This window comes from Bidens hawaiensis, unplaced genomic scaffold (genome assembly GCF_021521415.1).
Source record: "Bidens hawaiensis isolate Kalapana, Puna unplaced genomic scaffold, B.hawaiensis_p1.1 tig00022689_1, whole genome shotgun sequence".
NCBI lineage: Eukaryota > Viridiplantae > Streptophyta > Magnoliopsida > Asterales > Asteraceae > Bidens > Bidens hawaiensis.
In genome coordinates, this window is record NW_027493544.1 from 250,224 (window position 1) to 262,503 (window position 12,280).

The following is a 12,280-nucleotide window of genomic DNA, read 5'->3' on the forward strand; positions in this document are numbered from 1 at the left end:
GTGGCCCCTTAATAACTTGCAGAGTTGCATGCCTGGCTGTGAGAGATGACTTAGATCCGTCGGATGCAAGTCCATAACCCTTCAATTTGCCCTCTAAAAAGCTCTACATTATACGAAGTTACAACAAAATAATCTATCATGTTAGATTCTTCTGTTATAAAGAAGTTTTTAAGTTTGTATCTGTTTTAATTTTTAAATACTACTACTAAAAGTGATGATTCACAAGTAAATTATCAAAGTTATTCTATAAATATGAAATAAAATAATGAACTTGAAGGCATTATTGTTTCGAAATATGGGCTACCATGAACATGAATAAAAGTTTTATATTTGTATGAATTGGTCGGGCCAAAAAGTGACAATAAATGGATAATAAGATCCACCAACGTTGTGTCGGGCTAATAGGCTACCAGCATAGGTGTCCTGCTTTTCCTCTTATGCTGCCACCTAGACTTTTCCACATTATAAAAGAGTCAGGAAAGACAACACGTGTCTTTTATGCATTGCATGTAGACATTCAGTCTTCAACGGTCAACCAATATATTAACGATAAAGTCGCTTAACTGAAATGCTATAGAGATTAATGAGTTTCAAAATAGTCATTTGGTATCTTGAAAATTAGTAAAACATGCAAAAATGTTAAATCGGCATCTATATTAACGTTTTTTATGAAATGTTTTGATAACTTAGTATCAATAACTAGAAAATATGTGTTAGGTAATTTATTTTTAATTTTGTTAACAGTATTAGTATTCTGCACCTATATGCTAGAGCCTAGAGGTCTAGGGTTCGAACATATTCCAACGTGGGGTTCATTATTATTTACGGTCCTTACTCATTGGTGTTCTTAATTTTGTATAAGGTTTAAAATATTTTTTTAAGAAACCCCAAACATTAACCAATTTGATAGCCAACATTTATCAGTGCTGATCTACTTTGTTATTCAATTTTGTTATTGAGAATACTGTGAGAAAATACATCTTTTTACATCCCATGTGAGCGATGACTAAAGATACAATTGTTCCTTATACATAAATTCATGTGAAAATGCTCCAAATTTGAGTGTGATTTTAGTTATGAATGTTATTTTTTTAATTCAATGGGAAGCATTATTTACTTAATTGGAAATATCCAATTAGGTTCATTGCGAAACCTAGAAATCGGTCATTGATCATTTTGGATACCTCTAAAAAAGTTTATATATATCTCAATTTAAAACTGAAGAGTAACATTATGAAAAGATTATGTTGAGTACTTAGTTATTTAAATAGAGTTATCGAATATAGAAATACAAAAAAGACAAACTTGGTTCAAGTGCAAAAGAAATGGAAATACCATGCTTTCAAATAACTTTTTCTTTGAAGAGCTAGCAAGAACGTTAGAAAAAACAAAGAAAACACTAGGGGAAAAAGAAGTGAGTTTTGCAACCAACCTTTCTAATTAACGTTTACTTTTCTATTTCTTTCAATAAAAAAGATAAAATAAAAAATGGTTCCTTTCATTCGAACATGAGCAAACTCCATGTCATTACGCTATCTCCGAATAACCCCATGAAAACGTTAAGATAATACCATGAATAACCTTTTTCTTCTTTAAAAAAAACTTTTTAATGGAATATGATTGATATATCACATATCAAATCCTAGTTTGATAGTTCATGTTTCACGATTTCATTAAACTAAATGAAACGCTTTATTTATAATTTTATGAAAACAAATACATTATTCATACTTAGTAGTTTGCATTACACATACTTATCAATAAAAAGATGGATTTAATTATCGGCAAAATTGGAAAAAAAGAATCTCACATTTTGTGTATTGGTCGATAATAATTCCACCTTTAAGAATCATTACCAACAGTGCAACCTTTCAATTATTTTTGTCTCAATGGTCCGCCGTTAAAAAACACTTAACGCCGTTATAAAACATCGAGCTCGCGGGCGTAGTTTTGCGATACAAAAACCGACCTGCCATGTAACTATTGTAATGAAAGATATATCCTTAGATGAATATATAGATACCGACTCTATTGCATGGTCACAAAAAGCTAAATCATTTCTGTAAGGTAATGTTGCACCAATACCCAACCAAAGGGCCACTGCAGTACCAATCAAAAATATGGTTGTCGCTACTGGACGACGAAATGGACTTTGGAATTTATTAACATTCTCTAAAAAGGGTACTGTTAATAATTCCGCGGGTACTGATACCATTAACAGAACACCCAATAATTTATTAGGTACTGTACGAAGTATTTGAAATACGGGAAAGAAATACCATTCGGGTAATATTTCCAAAGGAGTTGCAAACGGATCTGCCGGTTCACCAATCATTGATGGTTCTAGAACCGCTAATCCTACGTTACATGCAATAGTACCTAGAATTACTACTGGAAAAATATATAAAAGATCGTTGGGCCATGCGGGCTCCCCGCAATAATTATGACCCATACCTTTAGCCAATTTAGCTCCTAATACAGAATCATTCAAGTCAGGTTTTTTTGTTACTGGGATAGGTGAATTCTTATAAATCCATCCCCCGGAGGAACCGGACATGATAATTTTTCATCATCCGACTCGAGCAAGAATAAAAAAGAATTAACTGAATCCATATAAATGTTATCTAGACACCCGTATATACGATATATGGATGCTTTTATATAAGTAAAATAAAAATTTGACAGGATTCTTTTTTCTGCAGTTGAAACTATCAAGTGCAAAAAATGAAGTCCTTACAAATAAATACTCAATACCCAAGTAGGCTTATAAACTAGATCGTGATCTGATCAATTGCTTTTTGGGTCGTCTCAGACCTTAGGATTGGTGTTTATCCCTAAAATTTTTAGAGACCTTATATAAGCACACAAAGGATTTACTTGTTACTAATACAGACCAGTCTCTGTTCTTCTTTAGACCCCTTTTTTACTCTGATAGTATCATAGATTGTGCCAATGCAGAGGAAATGAATGCATTTTATACTATACTATTAAATAATCTGAAGTTAAGTGAACTAGATCTTACGGAGCCTGCTCATGTATAACATGATTCGTATCTGATCATAGAAAAGATTTTCTTTAAGCGAACCAGCCTATCCTCCGTATGGGCTTACGTGATGGTTGGAACAAAGACACATTTGGTTATGAATTCAAACGTGGTAGATAAAAAAATAGAAAAAAGGCACATATCTGCACAGACCAATCAATAGTTTAAGTCACACACTCCCATAATCCATTTTATCTTCGAAAAAATCCCTTCAACTATTGATGCCAAATCAAAAATATTGCGGAGTTCAAGGGAAATATCCAAATACATGTGTTATTATTTTCAATATTCCATACTTGTAGCAATAAATTACTATAGTTCCTACCCCAAGTGATAAATGATGAATTCAAAATATCTATGCTATATCTTCTCTGTATCTATAAAGGACCAGGATGTAACATCCTAGAAAATCCCACAATTATTTTGAACTAAAAATGTCAACTTTGAAAGTTGAAGGATTAAAATATTCATAAGATAAGTAATGAGAAAAATGATATAAGAAAAATAAAGATATCTCATGTTAAGGAAATGAGAAAATTCCATCCCACATGGAAAGATGGAAAAAAAGGAAGCATTCTACATATGTATAACTAAGGAAGATAACTTTCATCCCACATGGAAACAAGAAAAGAAATGGAAGCTCTTAAAAATCAAGCAAGTTTCCATAGAAATGTTTTAATGTGGCTTACCAATCACCATAGTCCTAGCGGAGGGTGCGAAGCACCCGACACGCGCACGCACGGACTCGGACTCGGACGATGGGCGAAATGTGGCGTTTTGATGGCGCACTTTGCACTTCGCGCATAAGGGCCGCTTTAGTATTTTTGGAAAATGGAAGTATGACCAAGAAGTGGCAAGTTATCAAAGACGAATGACCAAAAGTGAAAAATCTGATTACAGGACTCATCGCGCTACGTGATGAGCTCAGGAACAACACCATCGCGCTACGCGATGGGGTTGTATGAGTCACCAGACACGTGTCGGCGACAGGGGGACATGTGGCAGATGCTAGGGCTGAGTCAGCATGCCACGCGTTAAAACCTGACATCACGCTACGCGATGCCCCAATAGAAGGGACCATCGTGCTACGCGATGGTTCTCAAAATCAGCTATAAAAGGGGTGGGATTCGGCATTCCATTCTCACACCAAACCACACACATTTCACACACTTAGTCTCGAGAAACGTGCCGGTCGCGTGGAACGTGCCAAACCCCGAAGCTCTGACGGTTTAAGTTCTAGAACATGAAATAAAGTAGGAGTGATGCTCGACCAATCATAGGCAACAAACTCCAAATACCCGCGTAAGGTAGGGGTTCTGCCTAAATATTATTTTATTATTATATTACATGGCATAGACCATAGTCAGGGGTATAACCCAAAACCTTGATTATAATTACGTTTATAATAGCTTTATACATGCAAAGGTTATAATTAAAATAATGTTTCTTCATAATTAAGAAACATAAGCTTTTACATACAAGCAGATATAGTAGTTTCTTCACAACTAAGAAACGTAATGATGTGCTGAAAGCGGTCTATAAAATATTAACCTAACCTAGACACTCTAGTTTTAAATTTATAAACCTAGATTCTCCTAATGCTAGACCACTAGACAGGCAAGTGTACCTGTCGACTGTAGAAAAGCCTAATGAAGTCCATGATATCGAACCCAAAGGACACTAGCGACACCTAAAAAACTCTGACTTAAAACTTAACGATTTTACTTATTTGAAAATTAACTAATTAAACTAAAAACTGACACTGACAGACTTCAACACTACGACTACCTAGACGAACTCAAAGATTGGAGAATCACTACCTAGGTTTAGAATCCTATCTATGAATCTTGGATCTCACTCGGCTATGGAAACCATGATAGTACCGGGATCTTAAAATATGACACCCTTAGACAACCTAGTGGACCCCTGATCATTCTCCGGGTGTGACCTAGACCTAAAAGGAAACTAAGGAGCGTTTAAACTTACCGGTTGGTTGGATTACCTGTCAGTCTCTGCAACAACAATAAAGTACCATAAAAGACAGATCACCCGTCAGTCTCAATATCTCAATACACCCTAAAGTGCAAGGGGTAACCTAAGAACAATCAATAAGACACGGAGTTACAATGAAACTAGGGAAATCTAGGAACCTCATGTCAGAGCGTTCTAGCCTAAACACTTAATCCCAAGGACAACCCGACTATCTATTACCTCTCAGTCTCTAGATAGGTAGAATATAAAGTCCTAACAAATCACCAATCAATGTTCCTATGGATTACTACGTCTAGAAAAACCATAAAATAATCACAAACACAAAGTAAGCGACCCTAACATGCATCTATAGCCGAAATACATTCAACAAGAGACATGCGGAACAATAAAAGCCAATATTGTTGTCCACTTAAACCCAGACAACATCCTATCTTTTTTCGTCCTCGAAAAATATATAATGCAATGGAATTATAATTCAAAATCGATCTTTAAAACATATAGGTTATATTTTTAGCATTGATAAACGCAAAAACCGCGATTGTCGATATTGTTGTCCACTTAAACCCAGTCACCAGCCTATCAAGCCCCCATCATATTTAACGATGAAGTTCAAGTGATATCAATTAATCTATGGGTCTCACACCTAAAGAGTTACAAATCTGCTTACCCACATCTCAAGCATAATCAAGACAATTTAAAACCGGGTTGAAGCAGACTGGTTCAACCTATCACCGTAAGCTAAAAACCCTTAAATGGTAAGAAGAAAATGCACTTAAGTGGAATTAGATGAATGAAAGGTCAAGTGAGGTCATACGAGCAATAGCTAAACTTTAAACTATATTAGCGGATTTCAGCCCAGTATTGTTTCACCCGAGCTGCAACCCAGTATATGACGGTCCCAGGCCTCCACCCTTAGTATTTTCTAAAATATTTATTGACTTAAAACCTCGAACCCCAATAGTGTATCCTCAGAGTCACCATCCCCTTGGTAACACGTAAGCTCTCGGCCCCGTCTAGTATGTGCCTTTTGGCCTCTTTTTCTATTTTTGAATTTTTTTTCATTTTTTTTGTGAATGCTTCTTTGGCATTTGCATAACTTTCTCATTCACTTTGACTTTCAAAATATTTGCATATATTTGACGTTCGTGCAACAAAACTTTGTGCTCTTAGGCATCTTTTACCTAAATATATAACTATTTTTCTAAGCTCGTATAAATGATGGACATGGCGGGGTGCCACCACTCATTATTTACTTTCATAAAACAACATGGTGTGCTAGTTTTAAGTGCATGTAATTCTCACCACCTTAAGGTAGTCAAATTACGGTAATACTTGCTATGCCTTATCGAATTTTCAGCTTCACTATCACCCCTCAAGATGAGAACACACAAGGTTTATGATTATTAGGTTTATTAATAATAATCAAGGGAAACCTTTCAAAGCTAGTTGGGCCTACCGACACATCCCAAGCTAAATGTGCTATCCTTTTCTTTAATCTCATTTATAGTAGTAGTTTTAAAAGACCAATCTTAAATTTTTCTATCATTTTCCATTATTTTGCAATCAAAATTTAAATTTTCAAGACTTTTTTTTTCAAAATTTTCCAATTTTTTTATGATTTTTCTGAATTTTTTTAGCTTATTGTTATTTTTCTTTTAAATAAAAACGTCAATTCCCCATCTCCACACTTAAATTTCACATTGTCCTCAATGTGAGACAAGGAAAAGACACACATAAAGCATAAGGAAAAATAAAATTGAACAGAATCCCCTGGTAAATGTATCCATGAAAGTGTGCGGTGAATCATGTTCCTTGCCCTCAAATTCGAACGTGGTCAACAAATGATGCAATAACGTAATCTCCCACAAATGAAAGCGGCAATCCTGAAGCAACTTGCATCCCCACACTTGTTTAAAACTATAGCTAAGCAACCATCTCACAAGAAACTTTGGAACAGCCTGCAAGCAAGAGAAGAAACACCCAGCAAAACAAAGAAATAAAGATAAAAATGAAAAAAAAAATAAAAAAAAAAAGATATTACCGGGTTGCCTCCCGGGAAGCGTTAAGTTTATAGAAGAGTCTTCAGCCGGATTAGCTCCCAAAACCTAAATCAGGAGGCTTATCTTTTATCCTCTTCCCATCTGTACTCCTCAACACTCTCCTCTTACACATGATCAGGAAGAAAACAACTTCAAATCTCTTATGGGCCCAAACATATAAATTTAATTCGGACCACCAACTCTTGAATTTCCCGGGACCGAACTGTATGATATGCATGTAATCCAAGAGATGGTCATCCCTACATAATAATTCTGTGAAGTTAGGTGGGTATGACAATTTCCTACGCACATTTCGATCCCTGAGCCTCGGTATCCTTTCTCTTCTAGCCAGTTTTTCAAACCTCAACACGCCCCGAATGGAGATTAAGTACGGTTTGTGTTTTGGTTTATCGGATTTGAGGTTCAATGTCATAGTAACCGAATCACTTACATCCTCAAGGCTTTCCTCACAAGGCTCCTTCTCGATCCCCACACTTGGCCCGTTATACAATAGATCTTCGAGACGCTTTAAATCACCAAGTGGGTCAAACTCTTCTTCTTCACAACACAGAGTAGGCAAATCTAATAACGCATCACCAAATTCCAACTCCCATGAAAGAATGTGCTCCTCCTCCATGTAGTTTTCCATTACCTAATCACCCTCTTCAATTTCAACCATAGTGTTACTAGGCAACTCTACCACCTCTATCTCCTCATCACCCCAAAAGTCATCATCAATGGGTTCTGATCCATAGTACCAAGGCGTGGGTTGCTGATAAGTTGAATTAACTTCTTGCTGAACCGAAGGTGGGACTTCATCATCCATTATCGTCTCCAGTTTTGACTATGACTGAAGATCTTCGTTATTCATCATAAACTCCGAGTCTGAAACTACAGGTATTATCGCACCTGTGGCAATTTGAATGGCAACTAAGTTTCCTTCTGTATCATATAAAGAAACATTTCTTGGTTTCGGGATCGCCTTGATATGATCTATTATAGCCTGAATTTCCCGATCTCTTTCTTCCCTCGCTGCTCTCATCCATTCAAGTAATTCTTCTCGTGTTTCATATGGTTGCGGCTGCGAATATGGGTTAACATCGTAATCGATGGAGTACCTCGATGAATTTTGACAACGTACAGTGAAATGGGGTTCTCCATAGATCTCACACATGATATAAGAAACAAATAAAAAAACTCACTAAAAGACTCACTAAGCTAATCACAAAACACAAAAAAGACACGAACTCACAAGACACACCACAACTCAATACATATAAAGACCAATTATCCAATTAAGTTCAATCAAAGCTAGTTTTGCTATCGCCTAAGTATCCCCGGCAACGGCGCCAAAAACTTGATGTGCTGAAAGCGGTCTATAAAATATTAACCTAACCTAGACACTCTAGTTTTAAATTTATAAACCTAGACTTTCCTAATACTAGACCACTAGACAGGCAAGTGTACTTATCGATTGTAGTAAAGCCTAATGAAGTCCGGGATATCGAACCCAAAGGACACTAGCGACACCTAAACTAAACTCTGACTTAAAACTTAATGATTTTACTTATTTGACAATTAACTAATTAAATTAAAAACGGACACTGGCAGACTTCAACACTACGACTACCTAGACGAACTCAAAGATAGGAGAATCACTACCTAGGTTTAGAATCCTACTTATGAATCTTGGATCTCTCTCGGCTATGGAAACCATGATGGTACCGGGATCTTAAAATACGACACCCTTAGACAACCTAGTGGAACCCTGATCATTCTCCGGGTGTGACCTAAAAGGAAACTAAGGAGCGTTTAAACTTACCGGTTGGTTGGATTACCTGTCAGTCTCTCCAACAACACAAAAGTACCCTAAAAGACATATCACCCGTCGATCTCACTATCTCAATACACCCTAAAGTGAAAGGGGTAACCTAAGAACAATCGATAAGACACGGAGTTACAATGAAACAAGGGAAATCTAGGAAACCTCCTGTTAGAGCGTTCTAGCATAAACACCTAATCCCAAGGACAACCCGACTATCTATTACCTCTCAGTCTCTAGATAGTTAGAATATAAAGTCCTAACAAATCATCAATCAATGTTCCTATGGATTACTACGTCTAGAAAAACCATAAAATAATCACAAACACAAAGTAAGCGACCCAAACATGCATCTATAACCGAAATACATTCAACAAGAGACATGCGGAACAATGAAAGCCAATAAATCAGACCTAAGTATGCATACACATCATAACAATTATAATCAAGTTCTTTACTTTAGCATTAAACCAACAATAAGATCCAATAAACCGATAAAAATCCGTAAATCACAAAGTATTCATCAAAAACCTAGGTAGAACAGGAATCTAGCCAAAAATCATCAATAACAGTAGCAAAAGATCATAATCATTCGAATACATGCTCTAGAATAGAAGAAAACACAAGAACAACCAAATAAACAAACCCGAGACTCGCTTAATGATCGATCTCGTGCACCAGCCTTTAATATCTTGATCCTGAACACTCTCCTACTCCAAAACAGCCCCAAGGGTCCCTGAGGGACGGCTAAAGGCTGAATGAATCGATTAGGGTTGCAAAAATTGCTTAAATAGAAGTTTCCAAAATTTTTGCCGACATAAGGGTTCCCCACGCATCGCGGGGAACATGGCTTATTCCCCAGCAATGTGCGGGGGACAAAATAGTCGCGCCAGCTTTTTTCCCATCTTCTAGGTTCCCCGTACATAGCGGGGAACTTGGCTTAATCCCCGGAAATGCGCGGGGAACTTCTTTTCCAGATTTTTTTCATTTTTTTTATTTTGCTTTCTTGTTTTTCGTGCTAATCCCCTTACGATCTGAATATCCATCGTGTAGCGTCGTTTTCCGATCTTTTTATGCACCGCTACCTATAAACACGAAAAACCGTAATTACATGCCATTTTTGATATATAAACAATGAACTTAAGCATGATTTACTAAATAAACAAGCATTAAAACCATATGTGTTTTGCAACACATCACGTAAGATTTTACATACCAGGGTTATAGTCAATTCAATGTTTCTTCTTGAAGAAGAAACCTATCAATAGACGTTTCTTCATGAATAAGAAACTTAACTCATGATTTGTAAACAAATGAAAAGACTACGGGTCTAAATATTTTATTCAAACAAATGATCAATCAAGGTTTAAAAAAGCTATCAAAACCAGACTAAAGGTCTGTAGCTGGATCAAGAGACGATCCGGGTATTTATATAAACTTATTTTATTACCTAGATCAATCATTCATTCACAAAGGTTTTCAAACGAGATCACCACATCATTCAGAAAAGACAATCACAATCACATGTGAATAGGTTAAACCTTTTTCAGTCAGATAAACAGGTTGTTTATCTTAAACAGTCAGTCAAATATGAGATTACGTGATCTCTAAATTTTAAGGGATTCATGATCCCTAAGTCACAAGGTAGATAATAAAAGCAACTCAGACCGAGTACACATGTGTCTGGATCCAAACATAACTGTCTAGTCTTACAATCAAGGCTACGTGGCCGCAGGCTAAACAGTCATAACGAAAGTTCTCCAATGGGCAATAGTTCTTGGAGAACCATAATTGTGTGTGTATGGCAGTGGCACAAGTTCCCAGAAATAAGAGATGTTTCTGTTGAGTTTGTTCCAAAACTATCTTGTCAGTCAAATGTTTTCAGAGTCAACGATTTACCAGCATATCGCTGACGTATTTTTCCCCCTCATTACAGGAAAGCAACAATAGCACAGATAGCAAGGGAATAAGAGTCACTCTTAAAGTTAGATGCTCGCAGGTAGAGATGGCTCAGTTTTAAATAAATAAAATATGGTAAACAAGAATAAACAAAGGTTTGTAAACCAAATACTTGGATATTTATTATCCAAGAGATTTTCAAAATAAATTAATATTCTATTATAATCAAAGACTTCTGCTAATAACCTGCAACTCTGATATATTTTCAAAACAGGTACCAACTACGGGTGTCACGCCTAGGCCCTAAGTCGGGGTGTGAAAGGTTGGTATCAGAGCCATCGTTCTTAGCGAATTAGATATTGAGTATACCTAGGCTTTGAGCAGAAATAAGGTTATGCTGAAAATAAACTGATATAGTCATTGAATGATTAGACATAAGATTCAATCTTATCATATCAATACTGATATGTACTTAAATAAAATTATTCAAAGTATAAATAAAACTATTTACGGATAAGATAGGAACACAGTCCTATTCACAATCTAACATCGTACAGATTTCTGATCACCAATCCAGCCAAGGATCATTTCATCCTCCATAAGGTAAAGGAAAAGGGTGTATAGGGACAACCTTACTTCCAATCCCTATATTTAGTAGTGAAGATTCATATTAGACCTCAATGTAGGAAAATTTAGATTCCTTCGATTCCAACATCCCACTAGCCCATATCATTCGAAGACAAGATGTGCGGGGAACAAGATCAAGTGGATCAAGTAGATCCAAGAAATCAATAAAGTCAAAGGGAAAAGGAAAAATGACCAATCAGGAAGAAAATCCTCAGGGGCAGGAATATTTCAATTATTCGATAAATCAAGATCCTTACTTTGCTCATCCTCAAAATGAACATCGGCATACAAGATATGAAGGAATGTACCATTTCATAGATGATCCAACATGCTATGGAATAGACGTTTCAAAAGTAGCTGAATCAATGCTCAACAAGATAGAAATGGAAGAAGAGAAAGAAAAAGAAAAAGAAAAAGGAAAAGAAAAGGAGACAACTGAGAATATCAAGAAGGATTGTAAGATCAAGAAATTGATTGTCCGATGGAAGAAATAGATAATAAGAAGAGTAGTAGCTATAAACAAGTATAGCTATAAAAATTTTGTGCACTCGTGTAACTACAATAAGATGAATAAAAGATATGTTTTAAATTTCCCTGAATATTAAACTTGTCTTTAAAATTTTATTGTAGTATGTCAAGAATAGAAAGCACAAATTCTCCCAATAATTGGAAGTGAAGGAAAATCCATCAATGGGATTAAGGAAAAGTCCAGATGGGCAGATTTCAAAAGATAATTTGCTCCAAGTCAACGACAGATAAAATGTTTTAATAAGAATAGACTTAGAAAGAGAATTAAGAGAAATTCTCAAAGTCGGTTGATTCAAGAACAAAGATAGTCAGAAAATCACAAAGTGGTGA